The sequence below is a fragment of the Myotis brandtii genome, unplaced genomic scaffold, assembly GCF_000412655.1.
Source record: "Myotis brandtii unplaced genomic scaffold, ASM41265v1 scaffold39, whole genome shotgun sequence".
NCBI lineage: Eukaryota > Metazoa > Chordata > Mammalia > Chiroptera > Vespertilionidae > Myotis > Myotis brandtii.
The window spans coordinates 6,814,051-6,825,081 of NW_005364953.1; positions in this window are offsets into that span (position 1 = coordinate 6,814,051).

Genomic DNA, 11,031 nt, shown 5'->3' on the forward strand with positions numbered 1-11,031 from the left:
GGCCCTGCTCTGTGAGTGACAGGGGGCAGCTCCCCAACCCCCTGATGGGCCCTGCTCTGTGCGTGACAGGGGAGAGCTCCCCAACCCCCTGATCGACCCTTCTCTGTGCATGACAGGGTATGGAGCCCCAACCTCCGATGGGCCCTGCTTTGTGAGCGACAGGGGACAGCGCCCCAACCCCCTGATTGGCCCTGCTCTGTGCGTGACAGGGGGTGGCGCCGCAACCTCCCCATTGACCCTGCCTTGAGTGTGACAGGGGGCGGTGCCCCAACCCCCCAATCGGCCCTACCCTGAGCGTGACTGAGGGTGGCATCTCAACCTCCCGATCTTCCCTGCTCTGTGCATGACGGGGCGGCGCCCCAATTCCCCAATCGGCCCTGCTCTGAGCCTGACCAGGTGCTGCACCTAGGGATTGGGCCTGCCCTCTGCCACCCGGGAGCAGGCCTAAGCCAGCAGGTCGTTATCTCCCGAGGGGTCTCAGACTGTGAGAGGGCACAGGCCGGGCTGGGAGACCCCCTCCCCCCCAGTGCACAAATTTTTGTGCACCGGGCCTCTAGTCCTATATAAGCAGCTGGTTTATGGGAGGTTGCTGAACAGATTTTTGTGGATGACCTGCTGCTCTCCTATAATGTTGTAAATGCTGATAATGATTCAACCCTGTCTCTGCTTAATTGGCTCAGTAGTGACAGGCAACCTGGACCCATTGATTGTCTGGTTACACAACCATTTATTCTCATTCACAAGTCTGTAGATTGACAGTGGTTGGCTCATCTAGACTGGGTTCAGCCAAGCAGCTCTGCTTTAAGCTCCAGATCCAGCTGGATTTTTCTCCTTGTAAAAGACATACTTGGGTCTGCTTATATGTATTTATTCTGGGACCCGTGCTGAAGGTGCAGCTCTTTTTATGGTGATCACAGAAGCACGAGAGACACATATATTTCATGTCTCTGATTACCTCACATCTGTTAACATCCCACTGACCAAAGCAAGTCATATAATTAAATTCAAAGTCAAGGTGTGGGCAGGTATATTCATTCCATGGAGTTGGGAGGAGAAAGTAGATATTTTTGAACAGTAATCTAATCTACCACATCAATCAAAGTATGTCATTTCCGTGCAGGAGACCTGTCTTTTGTCTGCTACCTTCCTAAAAAATGTTTCCACAAAACCTCCCCCATTAAACTTCCTGAAATCTTAAAATGCTCTCTTTAGAGAATACTGAATCACATCTTTACTGTAGTGAAGGTAATAAATGGTTTATTTGACTTGAAGAGGAATGGGCCATTGGTAGAATGTGCAGGCAAATCATGTCACTTCGATGTGTTAGGAAGCCCACAAATTACCTAGTGGATCCTTAAAAAAATGTTATAAAGAATCCAGAAGGTCAAGGAAGGTGAGGAGAGGCACTTTTATCAAATGGAAATTGATAGCAGTGATAGTTTTAGTTCCTTGGTTTATTCACTCATTCAATAAATATATATTGAGTACTTACTATGGACCAGACACTGTGTTGAGGACACATGGTGAGCAAAACAGCTGAGATACAACTGTGTGGTGCCATAAAAGAAAGGAACATAATGCTGTGATAGAGAACAATGCTTGTGGAAAAGGACAAATTAGAGTAGTAAGGGGAGGCTTCATTGAAGAGGTAGCATTTAAGCTAAAACTTGAAGGGTGAGAAAGATCTAGCCACATGAAGAACTAGAGAAATCACATAATCAAGAGGTATAGATCAGAGTTTATTACCTATAACATTGATGAGAAAGTTAAAGGACCAAAAGGCATTATATGATGAGTGTCATTGTAAGTGCTTTAGAGAAAGATGCCATGAGAAATAAATCTGTGGCATATAAAAAGGGAAGCAAAAGGGTAGAACAGGAATACAGTGATAGCACATTGTCTTATCATTACTCTTGGCGTCAAACCCTTTGATGAAAGGTGCTAAAGTATATTGCACCTAGCAACAAAAGATGGATGTATTGCCCAGCTCTGCTACTAAGGTGCTAGTAACCTTAAGCCACTTTCCCTCACAGACCTCAGGCTTTCTAATCAGTAAGTAAGAAGATTGACTAAATCAGTTTGTTTTTTTTTAACTGTATCCATCAAGAATCTTATTTGTTGTGATGTTAGTAAATGTTATAGAAAAAAAAGAATGTAATACTGAATAGAGTTAAGCAGGTTTCTTCACTGCAATGCTTCTCAGAACCCGCAAGTGTACTCACATAGATTGAGAATCTCTAAGAAGAAAACAGACGGTGCTGTGTGTTTACAAAACTTAATTGATAAGGAACCACTTTCACTGGTCACACCCCAGAAATAAAGGGTGTCCCAAAATTCACGCAAGAAGTAATTTTGATAGAAAACACAGGTTTATAATTAAAAATTGTAAATTTTTTATTCATTCATAAAGTATACAGTATAGGGTTATGTATGGAATAGCATAGTGGGTAAATGGCCTCCACGGCTTTGCTGGCACATATAAATGGCCTCCACAGCACAAAAAACTGGATTATCATGTCATGATAGCGAGCACCATTAACTGTTATTGCCTGAGCAGCCGCATTTCGGTCATGGAAAATTTCAACAAAAGAGTGCGTATGTGCCAGCAAAGCCGTGGAGGCCATTTACCTGATATGCTATTCCATACATATCCCTATACTATATACTTTGTGAATCAATAAAAAATTTACAATTTTTAATTATAAACCTGTGTTTTCTGTCAAAATTACTTCTTGCGTGAACTTTGGAACACCCTTTAGTATGCCAAGGAGCACAGTTTGACACTCAGGGAAATACTGTACTGGATGTCCTCCAAGGTGCAGTCCAGTTCCAAAAGGTTCAGTGATGAGCACAACCACCTCAGAGGGAGACCCTGTTGGTTCCACATTTTCTCTTAAAGGAAATGACTCATGTATGCAATCATATCTCAATTAATCAAAAGAATGAAAATAAGGTACAATCCTAGTCCCTTTTATACCAATAGCTACTCTTTAGTAAATACAGTAATAGATTGATCGTGGAGTACAGTGTGTGTTTAGAATCCTATATAATAAAAGGGTAATATGCAAGTAGACCAAACAGCAGAACAATCGAACAACCAATCAAAGCATAATATGCTAATGATATGCTAAGGCTGCTCAACCACTCACTATGATGTGCACTGACCACCAGGGGGCAGATGCTCCTACCGGTAGGTTAGCTTGCTGCTGGGGTCCAGCCAATCGAGACTGAGTGAGATGGGCCAGACACACCCTGGAGCCCTCCCACAGTCCCTCCCCAGCCCAATAGTGCACCGGTGGGGTCCCTCAGCCTGGCCTGCGCCCTCTCGCAATCCGGGACCTCTCAGGGGATGATGGAGAGTTGGTTTTAGCCCCATTCCACAGGCCATTCCCCTTGGGAGGGCGCCAGAAGCAGGGCTCATGGCTGGTGAGCGCTTCTGTGGCAGCACAAGCTTCTCCCAATCGGGACTGATTGGGTGCAAGCCCGCGGCAGGCACAGTGGGGTGGGGATGAACGGGAGCAGCAGGTAGGAGCTGCAGGCAGCGTTGAACTGCACGTTTTGGCCCGATCCCTGCAGGCCACCCAGAGGGACCCCACCCATGCACGAATTCGTGCACCAGGCCTCTAGTATAGGCTATAATCAAAAAGGAAAATGTTTATCATCTAGATAATGAAGACAAGAATACTTTTCTATTGATGTTTGGGAGGGATGGTGTAAAAAATAAATGAATTGAAACAGACTTATCCTGAAAACAATGAGAAAGTCGTACTTTCTTATTTTTAAAACACTTCCTTGTTCACATATTCTGAAATCAAGCCAGAAGTTTAGGAAATAATCTATGATTAAATGTGATTAAGTGAGAAGCATAAAACTTGTTAGCCCTTTGTCCTCTTCAGGAGGCCATCTCCATATCAATCAATTCAAGATTATTATCTTTTTTCATTTTGTGTCATTTGGCCAGAAAAATGGTTAACAATTTCTTTAAGCCACTTATAATTTACCATGTCGATGAGTGTATCAGCTTTGTCATTTCACAGGTTATTTCCCAGGTAACAGACATTCATTTTATCTTTTTATGCTTCTGCTACTCTTAACAAATAAAATCCAGGATACTAGAGCCATCCATGTGCATCTAGATAACTGAGAACATTCATTTTGTCCCCTGTCTGTGTGATTTTGTACAAGTCCTTACTCTGACTAGATAGCAATTTCCTCATCTGTAAAATGATTTAAAATAGATATTTGCTGCCCTAGCCAGTTTGGCTCAGTGGATAGAGTATTGGCCTGCAGACTGAAGGGTCTCAGGTTCAATTCTGGTCAAGGGCACATGCCTGAGTTATGGGCTCAATCTCCAGTAGGGGGCATACAGGAGGTAGCCAATCAATGATTCTCATCATTGAAGTTTCTCTCTCTCTCTCTCGCCCTCTCCCCCCTTCCCTGAAATCAATAAAAATATATTTTGAAAAGAAATAATAATAACTAAATAGATATTTGCTAAAGTTCCTTCTACCTCTAAAATACTCTGATTCAACTCTAATTCAACTTGCTAGAAAATTATGTACTTTATTTTAAAATCCCCTTCTACCTACAGACAGTATATATTAAACACCATAGAAAATTCATGCTAACAATCCTTTTATTAATTAACTAGAAGCCCAGTGCATGAAATTTGTGCACTGGTGGGGAGTCCCTCAGCCTGGCCTGCCCCTTCTTACAGTCCGGGAGCCCTCAGGGGATGTCCTACTGTGGGGAGTGGGCCTAAACTGCAGTCTGGCCTCCCTCTGCGGGAGGCCACTGGCCGATCAAGAGAAGGCGACGCCCCCATCATGCCTCTGCTGCTGCCACTGCCAGCCATAAGGCTACCTGAGCCTCGGCAATCTCAGCCACTGTGGCTTGCTTGAGCTTCACCAGGCCCTCATTTCCCGAGCCTCAGGCCCTTGAAATGGCAGCACTCATCGGTGGTTTGCCAGAGTCCCGGACCATGCCTGGGCAAGTGGCAGTGGCTATTAGTGCCTTGCCGGAGCCCCAGGCCAGCCCTGGGCAAGTGGCAGCAGCTATCGGGAGCACTCACAGCTGCCGCCACCATGTGGGGAGTACAGGCTGCCTGCCCTCCATCAGGCCCCACCTCCCCAGCCCCCATCGCCACTGCCAGGCCCCACATCCCTTGTCCCCGTCCCCACTACCACTTGCCCAGGGCCAGCCTGGGGCAAGTGGCAGTGACCATTGGTGGCTTGTCAGAGCCCCGGGCTGGCCTAGGGCAAGTGGCAGCAGCCATTCCCAATGCTGCAAGTCCCCGCCCCTGTCCCTGACACTGCAAGTCCCCGCCCACCCACTGCGCATGCAGCCTGCTGATCGTTCATTATTGTGATGGTGTCCCAACCAATTTGCATATTGCCCTATTATTAGATAGATGTAATTTCACGTGGAGACTAAAAAGGAAATTTTAAAAAGCTACAGTTATGACAATTTAATAGCTTATAATTTTAAGTGGACAGTATGAATGTCAGCTTCTCTGGCTTTTCATGTATACTTCAATTTCCCCAATAGCTTAGTCTATTAATAATCAATAATATTTTAACCAGATTTTTTTTCAAGATGAATCTTGCTCTCACCTCCTCCCAGAACCAAACTGGAAATACAACTAAACTGGGGAACAATCACCCTGAATTACCAACTAAATACTATCTGAAGAGAAGTCTTATAACCAAGGACTTACCGAAGAAGGGCAGAGATGTGAAAGGAGCTGCTCCCCCTTCCCTCCGCCCAGCAGTTGCCAAGGTTACAGAGGGATATCTCAGAGGCAGTAGGTTCCCCAGAATAGGCATGAAGCCTAAACCCCAGACCAGGCTCCCCAGACCAGAGTGTCAGAGCTGGAAAGAGGTGCCCACCACGCATCCAGCTGTGAAAAGCAGTGTGGTTTCTGTCTGCCAAGGAGAGGCACAGCCTGCTGGAGAAAGACACCCTCTTAAAAGGCCAACACACAAAATTATGTTGGCAGCCACTCAGCTGGGGCTCTGACAGAGGGAGGCTGATGTAGACTGGAGTCACCTTAGGAGAGTCTGAGTTTTGTGGCTTTGGGGAGAGATGTGGAGGAACAGCTGCCAGGATCCCTGTACTAAGTCATCCTCCAATACTGCAGCAGCCATCTTTTTTAGGCAGGTTAATCCCATTCAAGCAGCATCAGCTTGGGGAAAAGAAATTATCCCACCCTCTGAAATCCGGCTCCTCAACACTGTCCACTTTGTGGATCTTAAGGCCTGCTGAGGAGTCAGCAGCATAGGCTGGGGTGGGGTGGGTGGGAGGTGTGGGAGAAGTCTGGGCATACTCAGGTTGTATCACCTCACACATGCCAGAATGGATATCATCAATAAATCAATAAGCACAAGTGCTGGCAAGGATGGGGAGAAAAGGGAACCTTAGTGCACTCTTGGTGGAAATGTACACTATACAGCCACTGGGAAAACAGTCTGGATTTTCCTTAAAAAATTAAAAATGGAACTGCCTTTTGACCCAGTGATCCCACTTCTAGGAATATCCTAAGAATCCCAAAACACCAATTTGAAGGAATATATGCATCCCAATGTTCATAGAAGCATTATTTACAATAGCCAAGATCTGAAAACAGCCCAAGTGCCCATCAGTACATGAGCAGATAAAAAAAGTCGTGGTACATTTACACAATGGAATACTACATGGCTGTAAAAAAGAAGGAAATCTTACTTTTTGTTATAGCATGGGTGGACCTGGAGATTATTATGCTAAGTGAAATAAGCCAGACAGGGAAAGACAAATGCTATATGATCTCACTTTTATGTGGAATCTAAACTGATGAACAAAATAGAAACAGAGGCATAGATACATGGAACAGCCTGACAGCTGTCAGAGGAGAGGGGAGAAAGGGGAACTGAATGAAAGAAGGTAAAGGGATTAGCTAGAGAACATATCTGCATGACCCATAGACACAGGGAATAGTGTGTTGAGGGCCAAGGGAGGGGGATCTGGGGCTGGGTGGAGGAGGGCAAATGGGGACATCTATGATAGTGTCAACAATAAAGATAAAGAAAAAAATATTTTAACCAACCACTTGTACTTATTAAGCATCTATATACAGAATGCCTATTACTGTCCTAGTTACTGCAGAGAATTAAAATAGACTTCACTGACTGCAAAAAGCTTTAATTTTGCCCGGAGGAAACAAAACTTAATCCCAAGAAACAATTGGGGACTAATATCAGACACTATACAATTAAGTGTCAAATTCTGTGGTATAAGTAATCAGTTCTTAATTTTTTTTCACTTCTACAACATATATAATAATATTCCCTATACTTAGAACAGGATAGTGACTTAATAAATATTTATTGAATGAATGTATAAATGAATCTTCACATGCTTAAGATAATCATACTAATACAAGAGTATCCAGCATTCTGATAACTCCAGCCCTTCTCTCCCATCCAAAAAATTATATCTGAATACAAGTAATTGAAAGGGATGTCTATTACAGGACTAATCCACTTGGATATATATATATACATGTATACATATATACATAATCTCTCCAAAAATAAATGTATTGTTATCATTAACAAATTAAAACACATTTCATAAGTGGGGCTGCAACACCATGGTGGAGCATGCTCTGCAGAAACTTCAGGTTCCATAAGACCTCAGAGAAAATAAAGATTACTATGGGATGAAATAGTTCCCAAGCACTTCATGGAGGCAAAGGACAAAAGACTTCCTGAAAGTAGGTAGGAAAGCTATAGATAGGCCACGAGGAGTGAGGAAGAGAGAAGAAACATGGAGTGAGCAGGAAGAAGTGAGGATGCAGACCTGGAGTGGAGATTTTTGTTAGGGAGCAAAGAGATACAGGTGTGCTTAGATAAGTCAGGACCAGTTTATGGCAGGCCACAAAACCCAAGCTGAAGCATTCACAGTTGATCCCAATGGCAACAGGGAGCTATTACAGAGACTCAAATAAAGTCCAATAGAAAAAGGGTTTGTGTGCTCTGTGTGTGTATTTGTGTATGGATGTAACAAGGACAGGGTAAAAAAAAATGATCAGGGCAAGATTTATCTTTTTTATAGACCTTTTCTAAAGGGGTGGAAACTAAAGCCTGGCATTTTCATACCATTTAATGAGGCTTCATACATTTTAATTAATGTTAAACTGATTTATAGGCTGTGGGGTTATACACAAATGGCACAATCAAATAAAATAAAGGAAGACATGTTCACAAGATTGCATGTGTCTATACCAGCGATTTTCAAATAGTGTGCTGCAAGAATTTTTAAAACATGCAATACTTGACGATGTAGTCAGGGGCACTGACCTCTTTTCCCTTAGATTGTTATATAACAAAATAACAACACCCAACATAACAATAGCTATCCAGGGAGAGACCAAGATGGCGGCATAGGTAAACACCACAGACTGCTGCCGCAAACAACCACTTCAAAAATACAACTAAAAGACTGAACGGACATCACCCAGAACCACAGGAAGGCTGGCTGAGGAGAGACTCTTCAACTAGAAGGAAAAATAACAGCACACCGAGGCTCAGAGGAGGCGCAGTGTGGAAAAAACTCAGGTGCGGAGGTGCGCGCGCAAAGCGGGCTGGTGGCTGAGAGCGCGGTTGTCGTTTTCGGTCAGGGGGGAGTCTCAGACTCTGAGCTCCAGATACGGGCGAATCGCTGGGGACTCGGACCCAAACGGGAGAAGCGGGAGTGTCTGGCATCAGTTGGAAGGCAGCTTTCCCTCCGAGGTTTGCAGCGGTTCCGGGGGTTCTGAGAAGCAGAGCCTCTGGGAACAGGACTGAGGGCACCATAACGGCTCCCTCCGCCCGCCCTGTTGAGCCCGCCCCGCCCAAGCCCTGCGCAGAGCCATTTGCCGGATCGCCTCAGGCAAAGGCTAGATTAGCACCTCCCCAGAGGACAGAAGTTTTCCGCGGCAGACACAGCTGATTCACACAGCCAGTCGGCCTGGTGGTCAAATCCCTCTAGTATTAACTACAACAATCAAGGCTCAACTAGAACAAGACTGCGCACAAAGACCACTAGAGGGTGCACCAAGAAAGCATAAAAAATGCGGAGACAAAAAAACATGACAGAAATGGACGATATAGAGCTAAAAAACGCAATTTTGAGGGCTTGCAATAAACTTCTGGAGAGCCTCACGAAAACTAATGAGACCCTCGATGCTATGATAAAGAAACAACTAGAAATTAAGCATACACGGTCGGAAATAAAGAATATTACACCCAATAGCAGACCAGAGGAGCGCAAGAATCAAGCCAAAGATTTGAAATGCGAAGAAGCAAAAAACACCCAACCGGAAAAGCAAAATGAAAAAAGAATCCGAAAATACGAAGATAGTGTAAGGAGCCTCTGGGACAGCTTCAAGCGTACCAACATCAGAATAATAGGGGTGCCAGAAGATGAGAGACAGCAAGATATTGAAAACCTATTTGAAGAAATAATGGCAGAAAACTTCCCCCACCTGGTGAAAGAAATGGACTTACAGGTCCAAGAAGCGCAGAGAACCCCAAACAAAAGGAATCCAAAGAGGACCACACCAAGACACATCATAATTAAAATGCCAAGAGCAAAAGACAAAGAGAGAATCTTAAAAGCAGCAAGAGAAAGAGACTCAATTACCTACAAGGGAATACCCATACGACTGTCAGCTGATTTCTCAACAGAAACTTGGCAGGCCAGAAGGGAATGGCAAGAAATATTCAAAGTGATGAATACCAAGAACCTACAACCAAGATTACTTTATCCAGCAAAGCTATCATTCAGAATTGAAGGTCAGATAAAGAGCTTCACAGATAAGGAAAAGCTAAAGGAGTTCATCACCACTAAACCAGTATTATACGAAATGCTGAAAGGTATCCTTTAAGAAGAGGAAGAAGAAAAAGGTAAAGATACAAATTGTGAACAACAAACATGCATCTATCAACAAGTGAATCTAAGAACCAAGTGAATAAATAATCTGATGTACAGAATGAACTGGTGATTATAATGAATCAGGGACATAGAAAGGGAATGGACTGACTATTCTTGGGGGGGAAAGGGGAATGGGAGATGCGGGAAGAAACTGGACAAAAATCGTGCACCTATGGATGAGGACAGTGGGTGGGGAGTGAGGGCGGAGGGTGGGGTGGGAACTGGGAGGAGGGGAGTTATGGGGGGGAAAAAAAGAGGAACAAATGTAACCTGAACAATAAAGATTTAATTTAAAAAAAAAAAACAATAGCTATCCAGTGTGAATGAATCAAAGTTATACTATTTTTTGTCAGATTGGCAAAAATTATAATTTTTTATTGGTTTCAGAGAGGAAAAGAGATAAAAACATTGATGATGAGAGAAAATCATTGATCAGCTGCCTCCTGCACACCCCCTACTAGGGATTGATCCCACAACCCTGGCATGTACACTTGACTGGATTTGAACCTGGGACCCTTCAGTCCACAGGCTAATGCTCTATCCACTGAGACAAACCAGCTAGGGCAAATATATATTTTATGGTATGCCGCAGAATGTTAGTAATTAGTTTATGTGTCCCATGAGATGAAAAAAGTTGAAAATCGCTGGTCTATATTTATTTATAGACACATCATTCACCTAACATTTGACTATGCTTCTGTTAGGAGTCCCAGGTTCTACCCAAACCCCAGTCTTCCTGGCTTCAATCAAGAAGGCAGAAATAAGAGCACATGACAATTTGAGAGTTTATTGCCTATTATTTCATGTAAAACAACTTGAACAGTATAAAAAAGTGCTGTTCTAAGAACAGGGAAATTGGTCACATAGCTCCTTTGTATCTCCACCCCTTGTTGGTTGTATACACAGCTTTCAACTGTAGGCTGTATTTATTTTCTCTATCCTAAAATGAAGTTTCTTAAAAGCTTGCCATGCATATATTCTTTTAATTTCTGTATTGATTAAGGTATTATATATGTGTCCTTATTCCCCCATTGCCCCCCCATGCCCCCCCCCACTCATGCCCTCACCCCCTGTTGTCTG